Source organism: Caretta caretta, chromosome 3, assembly GCF_965140235.1.
Source record: "Caretta caretta isolate rCarCar2 chromosome 3, rCarCar1.hap1, whole genome shotgun sequence".
Taxonomy (NCBI): Eukaryota; Metazoa; Chordata; order Testudines; family Cheloniidae; genus Caretta; species Caretta caretta.
The window spans coordinates 66,748,183-66,769,510 of NC_134208.1; the positions used below are offsets into that span (position 1 = coordinate 66,748,183).

At 43.3% G+C, this 21,328-nt stretch overlaps 1 long non-coding RNA gene across 1 annotated transcript; it reads right to left on the bottom strand.

The window, feature by feature from the left end:
* Nucleotides 1-13,510: 13,510 nt before the first annotated feature.
* Nucleotides 13,511-19,973, bottom strand: LOC142071403 (uncharacterized). Its single transcript, XR_012667435.1, has 3 exons — nt 19,843-19,973; nt 15,438-15,485; nt 13,511-15,031 (listed from the first exon to the last, which is right to left on the bottom strand). It is a non-coding gene; the product is annotated as an uncharacterized LOC142071403 (long non-coding RNA).
* Nucleotides 19,974-21,328: the final 1,355 nt, after the last annotated feature.

Sequence of the window (21,328 nt, forward strand, 5' to 3'; positions counted from 1 at the left end):
GGGGGTCAACAAACATGTGGACAAGGGGGATCCAGTGGACATAGTGTACTTAGATTTCCAGAAAGCCTTTGACAAGGTCCCTCACCAAAGGCTCTTATGTAAATTGTCATGGGATAAGAGGGAAGATCCTTTAATGGACTGAGAACTGGTTAAAAGACAGGGAACAAAGGGTAGGAATAAATGGTAAATTTTCAGAATGGAGAGGGGTAACTAGTGATGTTCCCCAAGGGTCAGTCCTAGGACCAATCCTATTCAACTTATTCAAAAATGATCTGGAGAAAGGGGTAAACAGTGAGGTGGCAAAGTTTGTAGATGATACTAAACTGCTCAAGATAGTCAAGACTAAAGCAGACTGTGAAGAACTTCAAAAAGATCTCACAAAACTAAGTGATTGGGCAACAAAATGGCAAATGAAATTTAATGTGGATAAATGTAAAGGAATGCACATTGGAAAAAATAACCCCAACTATACATACAATATGATGGGGGCTAATTTAGCTACAACTAATCAGGAGAAAGATCTTGGAGTTATCGTGGATAGTTCTCTGACGATGCCCATGCAATGTGCAGTGGCAGTCAAAAAAGCAAATGGGATGTTAGGAATCATTGAAAAGGGGATAGAGAATAAGACGGAGAATATCTTATTGCCCTTATATAAACCCATACTGCGTACAGATGTGGTCCCCTCATCTCAAAAAAGATATACTGGCATTGGAAAAGGTTCAGAAAAGGGCAACCAAAATGATTAGCATTTGGAACGGGTCCCCTATGAGGAGATATTAAAGAGGCTAGGACTTTTCAGCTTGGAAAAGAGGAAACTAAGGGGGCATATGATAGAGGTATATAAAATCATGAATGGTGTGGAGAAAGTGAATAAGGAAAAGTTATTTACTTGTTCCTATAATATAAGAACTAGGGGGCACCAAATGAAATTAATGGGTAGCAGGTTTAAAACAAATAAAAGGAAGTTCTTCTTCACACAGCACACAGTCAACCTGTGGAACTCCTTGCCTGAGGAGGTTGTGAAGGCTAGGGCTACAACAGGGTTTAAAAGAGAACTGGAAAAATTCATGGCAGTTAAGTCCATTAATGGCTATTAGCCAGGATGGGTAAGGAATGGTGTCCCTAGCCTTGGTTTGTCAGAGGGTGGAGATGGCTGGCAGGAGAGAGATCACTAGATCATTACCTGTTAGGTTCACTCCCTCTGGGGCACCTGGCATTGACCACTGTCGGTAGACAGGATACTGGGCTGGATGGACTTTTGGTCTGACCCAGTATGGCCATTCTTATGTTCTTAAACTTATTCCTCATAATAATTTTAAAAACAATACTAGCTGCCTATTTAATTTTAAAAACAGCAAAAAATATCCATCTCTCTTTCCATTTCTTATAAGGAGTCTTGAAGTTTAAATCTCCTCAGTGTGATAGATATGCTTGCTTTGCTCTGCTTAGCTCTTGGAAGTCCAGGGGCTCCGGGCTGCTGGTCCCATGCTGCCCGGGGTCCCTAGGGACAGCTCTGTCCACCATTAGGGAATTTTTTCCTGAGAACCCCCTTTTAACATTTCACGAACCCCCAGGGGTTCACAAACCCCAGTTTGGGAATCACTGGTCTATTGCTATTCTAATGTCTCTATTAGAGTATGTTCATGCACCCGGAGACATGCAGAAGAGAACATTTTAGTGCTATAGGGCCAGATTTTCAAGAGCACACAGCGTCCTCCCACATAGACACCAGGTGAGTGTAGCTGGATTCTCAAGAGACCCAAGCTCCCATTTAAACACCTAAATGAAGTGAATGGTCTCATTGTTCTTAGTGGTGGGGTTCCCCTGGGGCGTCTTCCACTTGGTTCCCCAAGAACACAGTTCAACTCCCATCTTGTCACTCAGGTTGCTTTATTTGGCATACAGCAAAGCTACACTGAGTTGATCAGACTTGAGCATGGGGGTGGGTATAGGACGTACCATACATCCAAAGTTACACAGCAAGCCTCTTCCTTTGTATACATTTGCACATTACATGGCATGTACTATAGATTACATCACACGTTTTGGGGTTGGCTTGGTCACTTGGTAGGAACCAATCGCTCTACAGCAGGTACTGTCCATGCACAACTTCTTACCTTATTTTATGGTCCCACCCTATTTTACCCATTGTTGTTTTGTTCACTGTGAATGGCTGCCTGGGTGTTTCCCCTTATATTGGCTAGTACAGACATTCTGTTTCCAGCCTGTCGATCCATTTACCTCCTTAATCCTGTCTCAAGAAACGAGGCCTCACCCTCATCCAATTATTCATGTCAAGCCACCCTACATTCCAATGCTTTTTGTTTGTCTTTTTTATATTAGCGTTTGTTTTATTAGTGGGAGCTGATGGGGTCTGAGCACTGTAGAAAGTCTGGCCTATACACATACAATACATCAGGAACTGTACAGCGCTAACCAAAGGAAACCTGTGTGATATGTTAGTTTCGGGTGCTCTTCAGAGTCTTTTTAGATGTGACAGCAATTATTTGAAATGTGAAGGGATCCTCATGAGCAGAGTGCACAGGCAGTTGGCATTTCTAGTGGTGGTCAGACTTCTTCCACCATGTCAAAAGAGTTGTTAATCTTTAAGAAAGAAGTGCCAACATCTGAAATGTTCTCAGCATCCTCCACAGCTCAGTGACAATTGAGGGCGTGCAGCATCTCAATGATGGCACACAGCAACTTTCAGGATTGGGCCCTGCCACTTGAAATTTAAACTCACTCATCTGAGTGAAATAAAGGTTTTAAGAATAAAGATGAGTCATGCTTCTTCCTGTCATCCCCACATTTTATTATTCAAAACAGACTCAGTTGATTATGTTACAACTCTCCAAATCCCTTCACCTTTGAGTTAAGAAGCATAAGAAAATCTCAGCCCAGAAACACATATTTTGAGAAGCTTTAGAAGGAGTGAAGATAGCAGGTGGTCAATATGTTTTTTTTCAGTTTGCATCTATGACAGCTGTGATTACATTCACCTTAGCAATGACAATACAGGGCTTGATTCTTCTCTGCTTTGTCCCGGAAGTAGTCCTTTTCACCTGTGCAAAGTGAGTATAAAGAACTACCAGATCAGAGTGATAGCTTTTTGCAGAGGTGTAAATGATAACTCTGATAATGATAATGGCAAATCAGGCCTGGAACTTTTGAGGTTCAGATTCTGTAGGGTCTTAAATTCTTCTCTCACAATTTGTTAACCTGCAGTGTTAATATGTTTAATCTGCTTTACAATTTTCCCCCTTTTTAAGTCTTACAAATAAGCATTGTTGGGCTTTAAAATCTTTCGCCGTTCAACTTTTGTTAAGATATAACAATGAGTTGTAGACATATAAAGAATTACAGGTACTTGCCCGCATCCATTTAAAGTTACTCTTGTACCTGGACTCCCTCATGTGAGCTCCTCCCTCTCAATATTTGCTTGATTGTGTGTATTTGTGTTGTGTAGGATCATTTGTAGAGTCTCTGATCATCAATGAAGCTGGATAGATATGTTGGAAGCAATTTACATAAGGGAACAATTTTTAGAAATCTGAAAATCCTGTTTGATGTTAGACACATCTCCTTAAATTATAATAGAGAAAATATAACTAAGGGACCAAATCACTGAAGTTATAGGAGAGGGGTGGGGAACCTTTTTTCTGTCACGGGCCATTGACCCACAGAAAAAGTCAATCGCAGGCCACTGACCTGATGGGTGGGATGCGGAGGCTCAGGGCTTCCCCCTGCAGCGGGCGAGCCGGCACTTGTGGCTTCAGCCCCATGGGGGGGGGGGCACGGAGGCAGTGGCGTTGGAACAATTTTACAGTGGAGGTGCTGAAAGCCAGTGGTCCTCAAACTTTCTATCTGGCACACCCCACCCCCTTACCCTGTCCGTGCCCCCTCTCCCCAGAGCTGGGGCCAAGACTGGGCCATGGCTCTGAGAATTGGGATGGGACGCGAACGGGGTAATGGTGCTGAGGCTGGGACCACAGCTGGGGGTAGGAGCAGAGTCCCTGGTGTGGGGCCAGCAGCCGGGAGCCCACGTGCGGAGCCAGGAGCAGACCTGTGGGAGTCTGGCAGTGCTGGAACCTGAGAGCAGGGCCGGCGGCCAGGACCCTGTGCAAAACCTGGGGGTGCTAGAGCACCTCCACGCACACCTAGTTCCCACACCTCTGCCCAGAGCTTGGGGCTTCCCCCTGCGGCGGGGCGAGACACCACTCACGGCTCCAGCCCCACAGGGGCACCGTGGGCCGGATGAAATTAAGCAAGGGGCTGAATCCAGCCTGAAGGCCGTAGGTTCCCCACCTCTGCTGTAGGACATAGCTGGGTTTCCAACTGAAAGATGTCATTGACATCAAGCACCTATGGAACTTCTTCAAGTCCTGTTTTCATGATGCTACAATTCTGAAAGCAGAGCTCAAGCAGAGCCATTATGGCCCATCTGGGTTTATTCATTGGCATGACAAAGCCATATATGCTAAGAACCTATTTCAAATAAATATTCCCATACACCTTTTCAATAAGCTACAGATCTTCAAGACAAGACTACTAGGAAGTGTGTACCATATCATGGGCAACTGACATTTTTATTAGTCATGAAAAAGAAAACTGTTCAGGTCAAAAGAGTCACGGTTTCTGGCCAGCTTGGGCCCCCACCAGGACTCTGTTGATAAGAGAAGCTCTGCAGAGCATCTCAGGTCAGCTAATGTTTATGTAACTGTTCAAAGTTTACATGGAACAGTCCCATGGTAGTCTAGCTGACTGGCAGCCACTTAGTCGACTTCCAGATCCTGACTTTGTAGCTATAGTTTTACATACTGCAGCCACCATATGATTAGGTTCAGATACACAAGAGATTGAATAATACGTACTTTAAAATAACCTGTCTTTGCAGGACAGATTTACTAATGTAAACACAAAATAAGCCACCAGTATGTACCATCACTTGTCCACAAGATCCCCATGATTGGCATACTGCCATGGCCCATCCTGCAGCACCTCCATCCTTCACTCCTTCAAGTCCTTCAACTTTGCTTATATGAAACCTGTAAAATATAGCAGACTTCCCTTCTAAAAATGGTTTTGCACATGTAAGCTCCTTGGAACATGGGAAGCATCTTTTCATTGCGGGCATGTACAGGGCCTCTAGCATTAATGGTAATATCCCTAGCCCAGGCACACTTAAAATAAAATCTTTCAGACTCTCCATGGCATGTGCACTACCAGCCAAAACAACTGCATTATCTTATTGATGTTATCCTTGTCCTCTCCTCCCATTTAGCCCCTCATCAAGTGTTTTTAATAATCACACATCCAAGTTACCTCTTAATAAACCCTGCAAGTAATTTTGCAGGGATGTAATTTTGCTTGCATGTATTCATAGGAGCAAAGTTACACACATGCATGTTTACAGGAACAGGGGCTTATGTTCTCTGTCCTGAACATCTTACAGTCTGACTTTCACCTGTCAATTAAGTGCTATGCACACTTATTGCACTAACTAGGTAATAACCTCCTGTGATGTCAAATTCACCAAAGTTACAGAATTTGGCACCTATTCTGCCATCATGAATTATATATGGTTTGTCCTACTGGTAATATGCTATGATTTCCTCCCCCTTTCTACTCCTAGTACTTTGTGCTACTCAAATATTTTTGTTTTAATGTTTAAATGTTCATTTCTCCACAGACTTTTTATTTTGTAGGTTACTGTGATGGGACACTCACCTTCAGTGTTCTCCTAGCAGCTTGGTGTGGTACTGCAGGCCTTTCCTTCCTCTGCTGCCCCCGTAGGTTGTTGACCTTGCTTGGCTTCAGCGGCTGAGCCCTTTGACCAAGTCACACAATCTAAAATGGATGAACCCCTTCCAGGGTAGCAAAGAGTTCAACACACTGTTAATCCTCACTAGGGTCTTCGGACCCAGCTCTGGGCCCTTTTTAATCCAGCCCTCCACCTGGGCTTTTAAAAGAGACTTGCCTCCTTTTTGGGGCTTAGGCCACTTTGCCAGTGGGGGGATTCAGCTCACCCACTACTCTGGGTCCCAACCCAGGGACCCTATACACAGCAGCCTCACACTGCTCCCTCCCATTCACTGCTGCTATTCCCTGGGTCTTTTCCCACATAGGCCCCACAGGAGTTCTCAACTCCTCCTTCTCCCAGGTCCAGTAAATGCAGCCTGTCACACTCCTTTGGACAGAGCATCCCTCCTTGCCCCTCTAGTCCCAGCCAGAAACTGACCTGCTCAGGCCCTGCAGCTCCTTTTATCTGCACCTGCTGGACTCTGATTGGCTGCCTATGACACCTCTTTCGGCAGGCCCAGAGGACCCACCTTCGATGCTCCCTTCCTGGGACAGGGTGTGGCAGGGCAGTGGGGCCTAAAGGAGGAGGCCACAAAGGCCTGGTACACCCCATCACTGCTACCTATTGAAAATTATTATATTTGGTGCAAGCTTTGATATACAAGTTATATCAAAATATTTGAATAGACCATTTTCTATTATCTGAACAGAAAATAACAATTTTATACAAAAAGGAAAATGAAAGACAATACATATTACTAGCATACTTTAACAATATTTCTTTCAACCCTGGCTATTCTACCCTTTAGGCATCCCATTCTTTAAATGCATTTCTTCACATTAAATATTTAGACTCACTCACCTCCACTTTGCTGTGAAGACCAGTTGTGGAATATTTGATAAGATGCATACATACTGCTCCAGACCACAGCCCATATGTTAAAACCCTCAGTACAATACAAGTATTATCTCACCAGCTTGATGAGTTCATTCACAACTACGCTACAGGTGATAGGGTTACACAGCTGGAATTCACTTCAGTTTTCTTGAGTCATTCAGCTGATGTCATTTTCACAGGGAATAATAGGATATTCATTTCTGTAGAATGACATGTTAATTACAGAGAACGTGTATAGATATGAATATTAAATGCAGCATGGGTGTGCCGAAGGAGAAAGTATACTGAAGTCAACTATATATGAAAATTAATAGCTTTCCTGATCCGAAAGCATGTTTCTCATGCTCTTTGGATTACAGTAGGGTTATCCTTCTGGTGTTTGCACCCCAGGGATTAACATCTGTGTAAATGTGGTAATATTAAAAGGCCTTAGTGATGAATTCATGAATTGTTCTCTTTGACATTAGTTGATACTTTTCCTTGGACAAGTCTCTTTTGCAGGTGCACTGACCACACACTAATTGAAAGGATTATTTTCATAACATTCTGTGTAGTCTGCTAGGCTCTCTGTGAAAAGCATAATTGTTTCAACCAGCTGCTAGGAGTTGTTTTTATTAATTTCTTAATTCCAACAATGCTGGGTGGACATGTTTGTGACTCCCCACCCCCGTAAAACAATATATGAACATAAATAAAATTAGAAAATGTGGTTCTTATGTAGGGAAAGAGCTTTGCTGGGAGTATGAAATTTCAGTGAACAGGGGGGAGCGGGGGTGGGAAATCTGCTTTTAAAATGTACTTTTTCTCCTAGCCTCTTTCTCCCAGCCTCTTGCTATTTTTATCCTCATCCCCACAACAAATCTTTAATGGGCAGTATGTCTGTGTGACACCTGTTGGGATTAGCTGAGCCCACAGCAGACAACTACAACTCCAATGGCACTGCCCGAGATAGCTAATACTAAACGTACACTGTATGCTCCCTTCAACTGTAGAAGATTCCTCACATTCCATTGTTTCCTTTCCTTGGGTGAGCGCCAGGCCTGTCACTATGGGATTGGCCTTAATATCTGAAAAGTCTCCTGCTGGAATCGAGTCCCTCGTTTATAAGGCAAGCCAGTGTTAATGAAAGCAGTGTGTAAATCACGCTGGGCAGTCACAGAGTCTTGTAACAGCGTGGCGGGATTCTTTTGAGCCCTCCATGTTATTTGGGGAACTGTTTACATGTGGAAATTGCATTTGTGCAACCCAAATTAAATTAAAAACATGTTTAAAGTCTACAGGGTGTATCAGGTCTACTTACCAGGTCCTTCACCACTACCTTAGTTTCCACTCACCTCAGCCAGTCAGTTACTGAGCGAGTTGGTGATTTGGTGTTTTTGGCACTCTGGCCAAAACCAAAAATCCTCCCCTTTTAATAAAAAAAGTCCTTTTGCTCCCACAACCTCTTTAACTACAAGAGTCACACCACCCCTTTGCTCTCCCTAGACTTCAGGCAATTGCACCGTCAGACTCCAAGCAACCAAGCTGAGGGGTAGGAAATTCTGGGGAACTACAGACTAGTCAGCCTCACCTCAGTCCCTGGAAAAAAATCATGGAGCAGGTCCTCAAGGAATCCATTTTGAAGCACTTGGGGGAGAGGAAGGTGATCAGGAATAGTAAACATGGATTTACCAATGGCAAGTGATGCCTGACCAACCTGATTACCTTCTATGATGAGATAACTGGCCCTGTTGATATGGGGAAAGCGGTGGATGTGATATATCTTGACTTTAGCAAAGCTTTTGATATGGTCTCCCACAGTATTCTTGCCAGCAAGTTAAAAAAGTATGGATTGGATGTATGGACTATAAAGTGGATAGAAAGCTGGCTAGATTGTCAGGCTCAATGGGTAGTGATCAACGGCTCGATGTCTATTTGGCAGCCAGTATCAAACGGACTGCCCCAGGGGTCAGTCCTGGGGATGGTTTTGTTCAACATCTTCTTTAATGATCTGGATGATGGGATGAATTGCACCCTCAGCAAATTTGCAGATGACACTAATCTGGGGGAAGTGGTAGATATGCTGGAGGGTAAGGATAGGATCCAAAATGACCTAGACAAATTGGAAGATTGGGCCAAAAGAAATCTGATGAGGTTCAACAAGGACAAGTGCAGAGTCCTGCATTTAGGATGGAAGAATCCCATGCACTGCTACAGGCTGGGGACCAACTGGCTAAGCAGCAGTTCTGCAGAAAAGGACCTGGGGATTACAGTGGACAAGAAGCTGGATATGAGTCAATGGTGTGCCCTTGTTGCCAAGAAGGCTAACAGCATATTGGGCTGCATTAGTAGGAGCATTGCCAGCAGATTGAGGGAAGTGATTATTCCCCTCTGTTCGGCAGTAGTGAGGCCACACCTGGAGTATTGTGTCCAGTTTTGAGGGCCCCACTACAGAAAGGATGTAGACAAATTGGAGAGAGTCCAGCGGAGGGCAATGAAAATGATTAGGAGGCTGTGGCACATGACTTACGAGGAGAGGCTGAGGGTACTGGGCTTGTTTAGTCTGCAGAAAAGAGTGAAGAGGGATTTGATAGCAGCCTTCAACTACCTGAAGGGGGGCTCCACAGAGAATGGAGTTTGGCTGTTCTCAGCAGTGCCAGATGACAGAACAAGGAGCAATGGCCTCAAGTTGCAGTGGGGGAGGTCTAGGTTGGATATTAGGAAAAACTATTTCACGAGGAGGGTGGTGAATGGGATTAGGGTTAGCTAGGGAAGTGGTGGAATGGGAGAGCAGGCAGGAATGGGTTAGAATGGGTTAGCAGGTGGAATGGGTTAGCTAGGGAAGTGGTGGAATCTGCATCCTTAGAGGTTTTTAAGGCCTAGCTTGACAAAGCCCTGGCTGGGATGATTTAGCTGGGATTGGTCCTGCTTTGAGCAGGGAGCTGGACTAGATGATCCCCGAGGTCTCTTCCAACCCTAATCTTCTATGATTCTATGATAGTGCATTCTTTCCTTCTGTCCCAGGCCCTATGCAGAGAAACAGCAATCTGCTCCAGCCTTAGTAACCCAACGCCTACCCTGTCTGCTTTCCTAGCCCTTTCCACTAGTTCCTTTCTTAGCCACCTTTCAGCTGGGAACCCCCATCCAAGTCCTACCTATATCATACAAATCTTCCTTCTGGAGCACTCCACCAGCAGACAGTTGCTCCCTTCAGTTCTCTCTCTACCTTAAGAAAGTGACTTGGCTTTTATTCCTGCCTGCTCTCCCAGCCACCCTTGTGGCAGTCCCATAATCAGAGAGAAAGCACAGGTCACAGATGGGCATAGATCATAGGAGGGGCTTGAACCCCTCTCAAAGGCTCAGTTCACCCTGTGAGACGGGGAGCAAAACGCTTTTGACAGCTTGGAGTAGAAGCAGCACTTTCCTTTACTCTGTATCTTGGTGCCAGTAGCAGAGGCTCAAATCTGTCTGGCTGTCTCCATCTTTAATAAAACTCCTATAACATAGAGCTAGGGTATATTCCAAAAGGCAGCTGTCTAGTATTCTTTTGAAAAGAACACAAAGATGATGGGTTTTAAACAGAATTACCAGTATCAAAACCAGGAGCTGAGCAAGAACAGTTTTGGGGGGCTAAATACAATCCAAAAAGCCAGACAAGATGGCACCAAAGAATCCAGGACAAAACTAATATAAAATATTTAAATAAAACAGGGCCTGATCTTACTCCAGAGAATCCATGTGTAGAGCTTCCCTGCCTGCATGGAAGATGGCAGTGTCCAGCTTCTTCCATGGTAGCATTCCCTAACTTTCCTCAGACCCCATAGGTCTGGAGGCCTGTGAATGGGATGGAGACAATAATGCAATCTCAAAAATCATGAATCATGACCCCCCAAATCATGAGACAGTCTTAAAAATAATGAAATAAGGTGTGTGAGCTAATGTCTTTTATTGCACCAACTTCTGTTGGTGAGAGAGACAAGCTTTTGAGCTTACACAGAACTCTTAGCTTGTCTCTCCCACCAACAGAAGCTGGTCCAATAGAAGGATTTTTCCTCACCCACCTTGTCTCTCTAATATCCTGTGACCAACATGGCTATAACAACACTGCATGTATTACAAATAATGAGTTATTTAAAATACACTTGGGGTTCTTTTGATTTGCCTGCTGGGTTGGGTCATATTTTTAAGCTCATCCCTGCACCCATGATGCCTAGAAACTTTGATTTTTAAAGAAAAGGAAGCTGACATTCTCATGACTCCAGGAACTGGAGCTTTAAGAAATACAAGAAATATCACAAGACTTATGAGAAAATAGCAAGAGTTGGCAACAGAGCTGTGTGGTGGGGCTCCCTCACCCTTGGAGCTCCCCCTTACATCTGCGTAGGATGTTGCTGCTACATTCATATTCAGTGCCTTCTTATGGCTGCCTGCCTCTGACTCCAGATCTTCAGCCCTCTGGCCAAGCCACCACATTCAAACTCCTTCCAGGGTATCACGAACAAGTCCAAATGAATCTGGATACTTCACTTGCCCCCTTGGGCTACAGAAGTCCTCTTCTTGTATGTACACCAATCCTATCTTGAAGTTTCCCTTGCAGGAGTCTACACTGCCCCTGTAGCATGCTGCCCCTGTTAGCTCTGTCTGCTACCCTAACCCTGGGCTTCAAACAGCCAGAGACACTTACCACTGCTACAGTCTCTCCCTCAGCTGAACTCTGTCAGTCTACTTATTATGGCTTAGATCCACCCCCTTTGGCCAGGAACCAATTAGACCCTCACCTCCCCAGGTGCAAAGCATGACTAATTGAGTGCATTCGCTAGCCATGGAGGTGATGGGGGTCAAGCCCTTGACAAGCTGCTTGAAAAATGGAATTTCCATTCCATGGGAAATGCCAACATTTCAAAATCTGTTTTTGTTCCAAACTGGAACAAAAAGTCAACATTTCCAGCAGACCAAAGATTCCAAAGAATTTCAATTTGGGACATTCAAACAGTTTTGATAATGTCTAAATGTCTCCTTTTGACAATGTCAAAACCTTTTATTTTGATAATGTCAACTATACTATTAAATATAATATGTAAAAATAATGTTATAAAATATATAATATTCAAGTCACAATGAATCAAACTAATACAATCTAAATTAAATGATTCAACAGTATTAGAAAAAACAAGAAAGCTGAAATGATTCATTTTTGCATGACACTTTCTATGGAAGAATGTCATCCAAATCGATACGTTCCTGTGAAATTTTCTGGTTTTGATAAAATCACATATTCCAGTAGAAAACTTTCTGTCAAGTCCTTTTTGATCAACACTAGTTGGCAGCATTGCAGAGTGGCCAGGCCAGAAGTGAGTGCTGGCAGTGGGGCCTGGAATAGATGCTCCTCATCCCCCATTAGCCCTGAGGAGATTCTCTGGAAAGGAAGCCCTGGTAAGAAAGAGCAGTTGCAGCCACATTGCCAGGGAACAGGGCTGTACTGAAGATCCTGTGCTGGAGCAGAACCACAGGCCTTCCATGCTGATTGCAGATGTCCCTGGCCTTTCACTGACTCCTAGGACCTGCAAGGTTTGAGGGCAAGTTCCTCTCCCCAGCCTGTTCCACAGACAGGAGAGGGGCAAGATCTTCCCATGCTGGAACAACTGGGAAAGAAACTCTGCCAGGAACATCTGCCCCTGTGGCTCCTCTGATGGAAAAAGATGATCAGGCCCTCAGAGTGGAGGCCATTTTATGTGCAACATATCTGCACATCGGGGCCAAATTCTGATCAGTTAAACATTTGCAACCCCATGAGACTGCAGCGCAGTGTCATTGGACCAACGTTGCTCTGGCGCTCGGTGCAGGTGAAGATACCTTTCTCTGCCTGCACAGGTTTTTAACACAGCATAGCTTCTTCCTTGGCATTGCATGCAGGAGAGACAAAACTTGGTCCTAGAAGTCTGCCTTATTGCTCTTAGTAATAGGAGCGGGCAGCAAAAGAGCCACAGCGTAACTCCTGCCCCCGCACCATTTCTTGCTACAACACAACAGTGACAGAAGAGAAGAAGCAGTGACATTTCCAGTATTTGTTATTATGGTAATAAAGCCATCACCTATGGATAGCAAACTTTAAAGGGGACCCCCTACTCAAGAGTTGAGTGCATTGGGCAGCTGCCCTGTTACAAACAAAACCTCTGTGTGTATGTCTCTGCTTTCGCACATATACGCTCTCTCCTTGATGTTAATGTCATGTTTGCTCAGCTTACTGGAAAAAATATTCTTTTCCAGTCACATTTACTCTCTGTGAGCAGAGTTGGAGAAGGTCAGGATGTATTTCCTCTGTTTTCGATGCTACCATCGAGGCAGAGATGGGGCTATCACAGTAGATCATAAACTAACCAGACATCCCAATTCGTCTGGGACTCTGCTGGTTTCATTCCTTTTGTTCTGGTGTCCAACTGACATTTGTCTGAATATTCATTTATTTGGGCCACAAACAGCAACGTTTAATTAGAATTGTTTGCTTCCTTCCCAACTTCTGCTGCTCATTTCAAGAACATTAGCAGCGAATTATTCTCTGAGGAACCCAGGTTGTAGGTTGTTCCAGCACAGCCAAAGATTTTGTTTGGCATGAAACTGAAAAGATTGCAGTGTGGGGCCCAGCTATAGCTCGATATGGCCAAGAATTGTATTGTTCTTCAGTGCAGCTGAAGATTGCCTTCTGTGTCTGAACAGGTTTATAAATCAAATACTTTTTTATTCGTGTTTACTCTCACTGTAGCTTACTCGGTATTGAAAATCCTATTCTGCTCAAAAACCATAGAACTAAAAAAACCCCGCTGTGTGCTGTAATTTAAGAAGCAATGTTTATTAATGTTTATCTTTCCAATGAATTATTTTAAGAAAAAGCAGATTGAGTTCTATTTCCCGTAGACTCCTGCACCCACATGGACTCGCAGTGAAGTCACGATGGCTCTGCCTGAATCCAGGAGCATCCATCCAAGCTGTTCTCTCTGATCCTGCAAACACACCCAGGACCGCCAACATGTAAGATTAGTCAGATGAGTGAGCACGAGCAGAATGGGGCAGCCTTACTCCAGCATGACTATTATATCTGGTGTAGTGACGTTGTAAATGGTTTTAGGGTAGCACTAAAAATAGATGGTTTAAAACAGTGGTTCTTAACCTTTACTGCAGCCTGCACGCCTTTGGTACTCAAAATATGTTCTCGCACCTCTTATCAAAAATCAAAATATGGTCTCGCACCCCTTATCAAAAATCATTGAAGTAGGTCAGTTCTTTAAACCTAGATATATTTTTGTTTGTATATTACAGTAGTCATTAAAAATGTCTAATGTTAATAAATACACAGGTTTGATGAAACAAAGTAGTTGTACGTAAGTGCCTGTGCTTAATTTGTGTTTTCGATGAGGTACCTTCGAAAAACATCTGGCATGTCTCGCACCCCCAGAAAGGGCATCTCGCACCCCTGGTTAAGAAACCCAGGTGAACCCCAGGTTAAGAACCACTGGTTTAAAACATATTATTGTAAAATAGAGAACACTGGACTTTTCCCATGAAAAAAAAATTAATTAAACATGGTCCATTAAAAGATATTATCTCACCCATCTTGTCTCTTTAATTAAAATATTGATATTCCATTACATTCTTCTTTTTTACTAAATTATGGTTTTGCCCTTTTTGCCTTGACCAACCATACCAATAAATAAGAGTCATTAACATGTGTCATGGTGACAGGAGACAGCCTTGTTAAAGGCTCACTAAATGGCTCTCAGTCCTGAATTACAGCTGGGTCTGTCCACTAAAAGCTGCCACAGCAAAGGGCTTGTGTGTTCCTTTTCATCTATGGGCCTTATCTTGCAGTCCTTAGTGAGTCAAAACTCACACTGTGCTGAGTGGGAGTTTCACCCGCGTAAGAACTGAGGACTGGTTTGGCCTTATGTTTGTTTGAGGTTTAGCTCAGTAGGTGCCATTTATTCGAGGCTGAAAGGTGGCAGGTGGTTTCAGCCCAGAAGCACATTTTTGCAAGGATTCCAATTAAGTGTTTATAAAGTGGAGTTACATAAAAACAATGAAGTGGGCTAGTTTTCTGTGTTTCTTTCTGTGCCGACAACGCAGCCTGGATTTTAATTGTTGCTTTAAAACATAAAAAAAGATGTAAGTCATACAATGAAATTGGGGAAAAAATCTCTTGTGCATGTATGTACAATAATTTAATAAAATTGGTTATGTTATTAAGATTGCAGAACTCATTTATACTCTTTTATAGAAGTTGGGAGAGGATGACAGGGGATGGATCACTTGATGATTGACTGTTCTGTTCATTCCCGCTGAAGCAGCTGGCACTGGCCACTGTCAGAAGACAAAAAGAAAAGGAGGACTTGTGGCACCTTAGAGACTAACAAATTTATTTGAGCATAAGCTTTCCTGAGCTACAGCTCACTTCATCGGATGCATTCAGTGGAAAATACAGTGGGGAGATTTATAGATGTAAGCAGAGTCAGGATGAGCTCCACCCTGACACCTGGTGGTGAGGTGTGGCAAGTTGTGGAAAAGAACTTCAGGGGCCGATCTCATTTGCATAGGCACACCCACCCCGCCTAGAATGAGGCCATAGCTGCCCAAATGGTCACTTTGGCTGCTGTGGGATCCCCAGTGTCTCTGTTATTGGGGCAGGAAGAATAAATTGTTATTACCCTGATTATGGGAACTGTGCTTGGAACTGTACTTGGCCGTTTGTTATGATGGAGGGACTCACCATCAACTAAGTAGCACTCGCTAGGCAAGGGTCATGGATTCCAAAACTCTGTGAATTGAGAGAAACTGGGGATAAGTATTAACATTTGGTGGTATGGGCCCCTTGGTGAGGGCCTTACAGGCTAATTGTACTTCCTCCTCTCTCCACTGTGGAACATCAGAGATAATTTTGATTCCATTAGGAGTCTAGTTACAGGCAGCTGAGCTCACTTTGGGCTAATGATGCACCAGCACTGAGGCTCCCCTACTACAAGCTGAATTCACCAAAGAGCTGAACTGACTAAGAGCTGAAATCACTTAGTGTTGTGTTAAGTAGTGGGGGAGCCTGAAGATACATTGTGGAGCAGTTCGTGGGATGGCGGGAGCTGCTTGTGGGATGCAGAGCAGTGCGTGGACCGGCTGGTGGAGCTGTTCGTGGACCGGCTTGTGGAGCTGTTCATGGGGCGGCGGGAGCTGCTTGTGGGATGCGGAGCTGGTGGAGCAGAGCGGAGCCCTATGGAGCTGCGGGGCAGTCAGCTTCAGATCATGTAAGGTGCCCCTTACCTCTCTTCCTTCTACCCCCCCCCCCCGATCTCAACCCATGTTGGGAGGTAAAGCTCTGCAGATAAACTTTCGAACTCTGGGGCTACCCTGACCAGGGACAGAGACTTTTGGGTCATTGGACTTTTGGGATTTTGGGTGATTTCAGGTTGCTGGACTCAAGAACCAAAGGGAAAGGACATGACCCAATTTGCTTGGGGTGGGTTTTTGCTCATGGGTTGTGTTGTGAATCCTGTTGGTGGTGTTTCCCCAACATAATGCCACATTGTTTCTCTCTGTAATTAAAAGGCTTTTTGCCACACTCAGACTCTGTGCTTGCAAGAGGGGAAGTATTGCCTCCTTGAGGCGCCCAGCGGGGGTGGTATATATTTGTCCCAGGTCACTGGGTAGGGGCTTGAGCCAGTTTTGCATTGTGTTATTGGAATGGATCCCCTAGATATTGAACCCGGCCCTTGTTGCTGCCAACCCTGATGGGCAGAAGGGTTACATATACATAGAGAACATGAAACAATGGGTGTTACCATACACACCGTAACAAGAGTGATCAGGTAAGGTGAGCTATTACCAGCAGGAGAGTGGGGCGGGGGGAGACCTTTTGTAGTGATAATCAAGGTGGGCCATTTCCAGCAGTTGACAAGAACATCTGAGGAACAGCGGGGGGGGGGGGGGGGGGAAGAGGAGGGAATAAATATGGGGAAATAGTTTCACTTTGTGTAATGACCCATCCACTCCCAGTCTTTATTCAAGCCTAAGTATGAAAGCTTATGCTCAAATAAATTTGTTAGTCTCTAAGGTGCCACAAGTCCTCCTTTTCTTTTTGCGGATACAGACTAACATGGCTGCTATTCTGAAATCTGTCAGAAGACAGATTACTGGGCTAGCTGGACCATTGGTCTGACCCAGTATGGCCATTTTTGTGTTCTTATGGAATGACACATGCTGCATCACTGAGGTACAGTGTTAGAGAGCCATTTAAAAGGATATTGTCAGATCAGCTGAGGCCCTAAATTCAGTTTTTCAAAAACAATGTCCCACAGAACTTAACCAATGGAAAGGTTTCTGTGATTTTTAAAGAATTCCCAATTAAAAATGCTTTGGTTTGGATTTAAACATTCTCCTGCAGAATTTACAACTGCCCTGTACTAGTGTATGAAAACGAGACTCCTCTATATGGGTGCTCAGCTAAGTCCCATTTTCAAAAGTGACTTAGGCCCAGCTCCTTAAAGGTATTTAGGCATCTAATTCCCATGGAGAGTTAGCCATCTAAGTCACTTAGACCTTGTAACATTGAGCAGAACAACACCTAAATACCTTTAAAAATCTGGGCCTGAGAGATTTCCTGCATTGCACATTAAGCGACCTGACTAACATCAGTTTCTAAGGCCATGTCTACAAAAGGGAAAAAGATATATTCTTAACATGTTCACAAATAAATGTTAACTAGCATGTGTGAAAAATCCTAGTGCGAATGAGGCAAGTTGTAGGTTAAACACATGTGAGCAGATGGAGAGGAGCCACAGACTCTCCCCTAGAGATCACTTCAACCTGCTAATGTGCCAATGGAAGCTTTACTATTGACTAAAGTGGGGAAAGGGTTAGGCCCTATGGACCTAATTCTGATACCACCTGCACTAGCTTTATATCACAGTAATTTAACTCCATTAGCTTGATTATCAGTTGCCCTGCACTTGCCGTAGATATGTACACCAGTGCAACGGGCGTGCAAAGTAAAATGCTGCCATGATGATTTGATGCACACAAGTGTAAGTGACAACACAAGATGTGGGAACTGGGCCCATTGACTTCAGTTACACTGACAAAAGTGACATCAGAATCATGTCTAGTGATCATGATTGAAACCACAGAGACCCAGAACCCCATGGGTGTAGAACAGATGGGTGTAGAACAGATGGCCTCTTAAAGTCAATGGAGCTCCACCAATCTACACCAGCTGAGAATCTGGCCCAGAGAGGTTTCAACTTTTGTGCTGTGATAAAGCCAAGTGCCATTTATTTTGTTTATTTGTTTGAAACAGAGTTTTATGTGCTACATGTAAAGGAGTTTTTTTCCAGGATAAACTATGATATCCATTTCCTTTTTCAAATTTTTCTCTGTGTTCTTTTACCAAAGAACGGCGCCATACAGCCTGCATGAGGAGATTTGGCCTGCATGCCAAAACTGCAGTTACAGCTAAATGAAAAAAAAATAAGAAAGAAATATACTTTATTCATTTCAGCTGTTATGTCTTAATGCAAAGAAATCACTTTGCACAGATCTGTAACTGACACCAATTTCTAATCTCCTACACTATTAACTTTTAAATTTCTATTATGGAGCATATTGGCAGCACACCAGAATCTAACATTGTTTCATTGACTTAACCTGGGTTTGTGCTTTATTTTTCTTTTCTGAAATACTAAAAATTTATAGTTAAACTACTTTGGTAATTGCTGATAACATTTCTGTTAGCTGGCCTTTCTTTTTCAGATACAATAGGCACATTCCTGAAACATGACATATTTTTGCCTTTGGGACAAAAAAAGTAAGAACTTTTTTTCAAATGACACAATGTATTGTTACAGAATTACAGACAGGATTGCTACAGGATTATTCTGTATCAGTAACCTGATTTGAGAGCCCTAGGAACTGAAATTAAATACTAGATGACTGCAGGGAATGGCATCGGTAAGAGTAATACTTATGTGAAAACTTCATAATTTTCTCTCATTTGGATCTCAACAGAGTTTTTGATAACTCAAAGAACCACCGACACATAGTAGAGAACTTTTTAAAACTATGTTTGTCCCCAGCCCATTCTACCCCCATGGCATCTTTTTAAAAAAAAACCAGAGATCCAGCTACCCAGAGATAAATATGAGTGAAACAACATTGATAGAAACACTTTTTTAAATTGCTGACAGGTTTTGATGGATGTTCTTGTATTCATTTAAGGAGATCTGTATAGATCTTATAGCATAGCCTCCTCCTGCTTGACTTATTTAGTGATGACATAAACCACTGTTTATGACAATTTATCATCACCGTGGCATGTTTTGTTGATCAGGCAGAATAGAAGAAATTACTCATCACATTTATTATCATGGCATCACGGAATGCCTCTGGCAGGCAGAGGAAGCCAATTAAAATATCTACATAAAGACATTGGCAGTAATGCAAGGAACAAAAATACAATGCTTACCACAGTGTCATGAGATTTGGATGTTTTGTCCTATTGTAGTTTTTAGTTTGATTGAGTGCAGCAGTTGTTTACATTTAAGTTTTTCTAATTCAATTTTTCACACGATGCAACATTTTCAGATCATCTCGGTTAAAGATATTTTTAAATACCCAAAAACCTGTTGGCCCACAGAGTATGAGGTGAAGAATGAATACCAAGAGGGTATTGTTTTCTCTCACTACAGTATATGAACCTATGGGAATAAGAGTCTTTTGTAATTAAAAAAAGAGATGTATAAAATTGACTCCTTCCATATGTAAACCAATAGCTAACTTCTATATTTTTTAAATATGTCAGCATGCATTTAGTGCTTATGAAAGGTGCTATCCTGACAGACGTAGGCCCAGATTTTTAAAGGTGTTCAGATATTGCAACGCATACCTGGCTTAGGAGCCTAAGTCTCATTTACTCTCATTGAGCCTATGGGCTTGACTATATGGTGGGGCAAAGCATGCCAAATGGTGCCATTTTTAAAGCGCTCTAATGTGCTCCTCTCTAACTGCCCCATGTAGACCCTGCTAGCGTGCTGGAAAGGTACCTAGTTCACATTAACATAGTCCAAATTACTAAGCACCAGCAAACAGACAGCACCATGCATTAAGTGCTGAACAAAAACCTACTCACTAACATTCAACTGCAGCAGGGTTTGTAGCAAAGATTTAGGGCTGGTTTATGGCTCGTCCCACGTTTCTATACCTGTGAATACAAAGACATATGGTATATTCTCTTTTTATGTCATACTCCTGCTAATGCGAATGCAAATTCATGGCACACATACAGAGTGAAATTCAACCTTGTGCAGAAGATCAGCCCAAGGCAGGTGAATCACATATGTACCACATAAGCCCTCAAAACAGGATTTAAGTGGCGTGCCAAAAAACAGTAGCCAATGAAGTCAGTTGACACTGAACAGTGTCATATGAAAGGAATATGGGGCTGAGTCCCCCTAATCATATGCCTGGGAGTAGGAAATAAAGTTTTATTTTCTTGCCAGCACTCCTGCGTATCAGACCCTTCAAAGATAAGTACACTCAAAGTGGCTTTGCAAGTATATAAAAGCCTTTGCATTCTCTTTTATGGACTACAGCATGGAAAGTTTTACACAGTCAGGGCCAAATCCTTGCACATGCAGCAAATCCTGGGACGAATTTTTGCACCAAGAGTGTTGGTGTCACAGTCACTGTTAAGAGAAGCCGCGGAAAGGCCTGCCATACCATGCAATGCAGGGTTTTGGCCATGTGGACATGTAGTTTGCACAGACTCACTGGCCACACTCCTAGACCCCACACAGTCGCTTCCTCTGTAATGAGCCAAGGATCGCAGCCATGGAGTCCCCCTATGCAGGCTACTCATATCACTCTGCCATAGAATTGTGGCATTTCTTCTGAATTTTGGCTCTTGCAGGCCTGTGTGAGGCCTCCAGGATTTTGCACTGTTATGTTGTGTATTTCTGTGTCTTCTCTGAGTTAGGATATTTATTACAGCTAAGTGATAAAGTCCAAACTCTGGGCCTGACCCTGCTCTGCTTCCTCAGAGAGTGAATGGGACTTCTGCTTGAAAAATGAGTGAGACCTCTTTCTTTGTCTTTGGTATCTGTGATTCTGATGGTGGCAATCCCCAGGAAGAACACAGACGTGCAAAACTTAACAAACAAAAAGTGTTTGGGGCAGTTCACGTACTGGGGTGAGGATCAGGCCAATTCTTATTTTTATCCAGCTCAGTTCATCCAGCCCTAATATTTAAAAGAATACATACATACACAAGCTGCCATCACAAGAAATGCAGGATACATGCTGCACGTCTAAAAATCACAATGTGCCTAGAGTTTGTGTGGCACAGACCTACATCAGTTCTTCAATAAGTAATTTTTCCCTTTAATGGCATCAGGAGTACTCTATAGTCTGGAAGCTTTCATAAAGAATGAGCTCTTAGTAAATGAGAGGTCTTATTCATTGTGAATCAATACCCTGGCTTGCCATGTGCTGTTGTAATAGTCTTAGTGCCTCCCATGCTCTGTTTTGGTTCTGGACTATATAGAGTACAGTAAGTCCTCATTATTGGTCACAACGGTAAAGCAGGCTGTATAATGTGCTTTTATTGCTTCAGGGCGTATC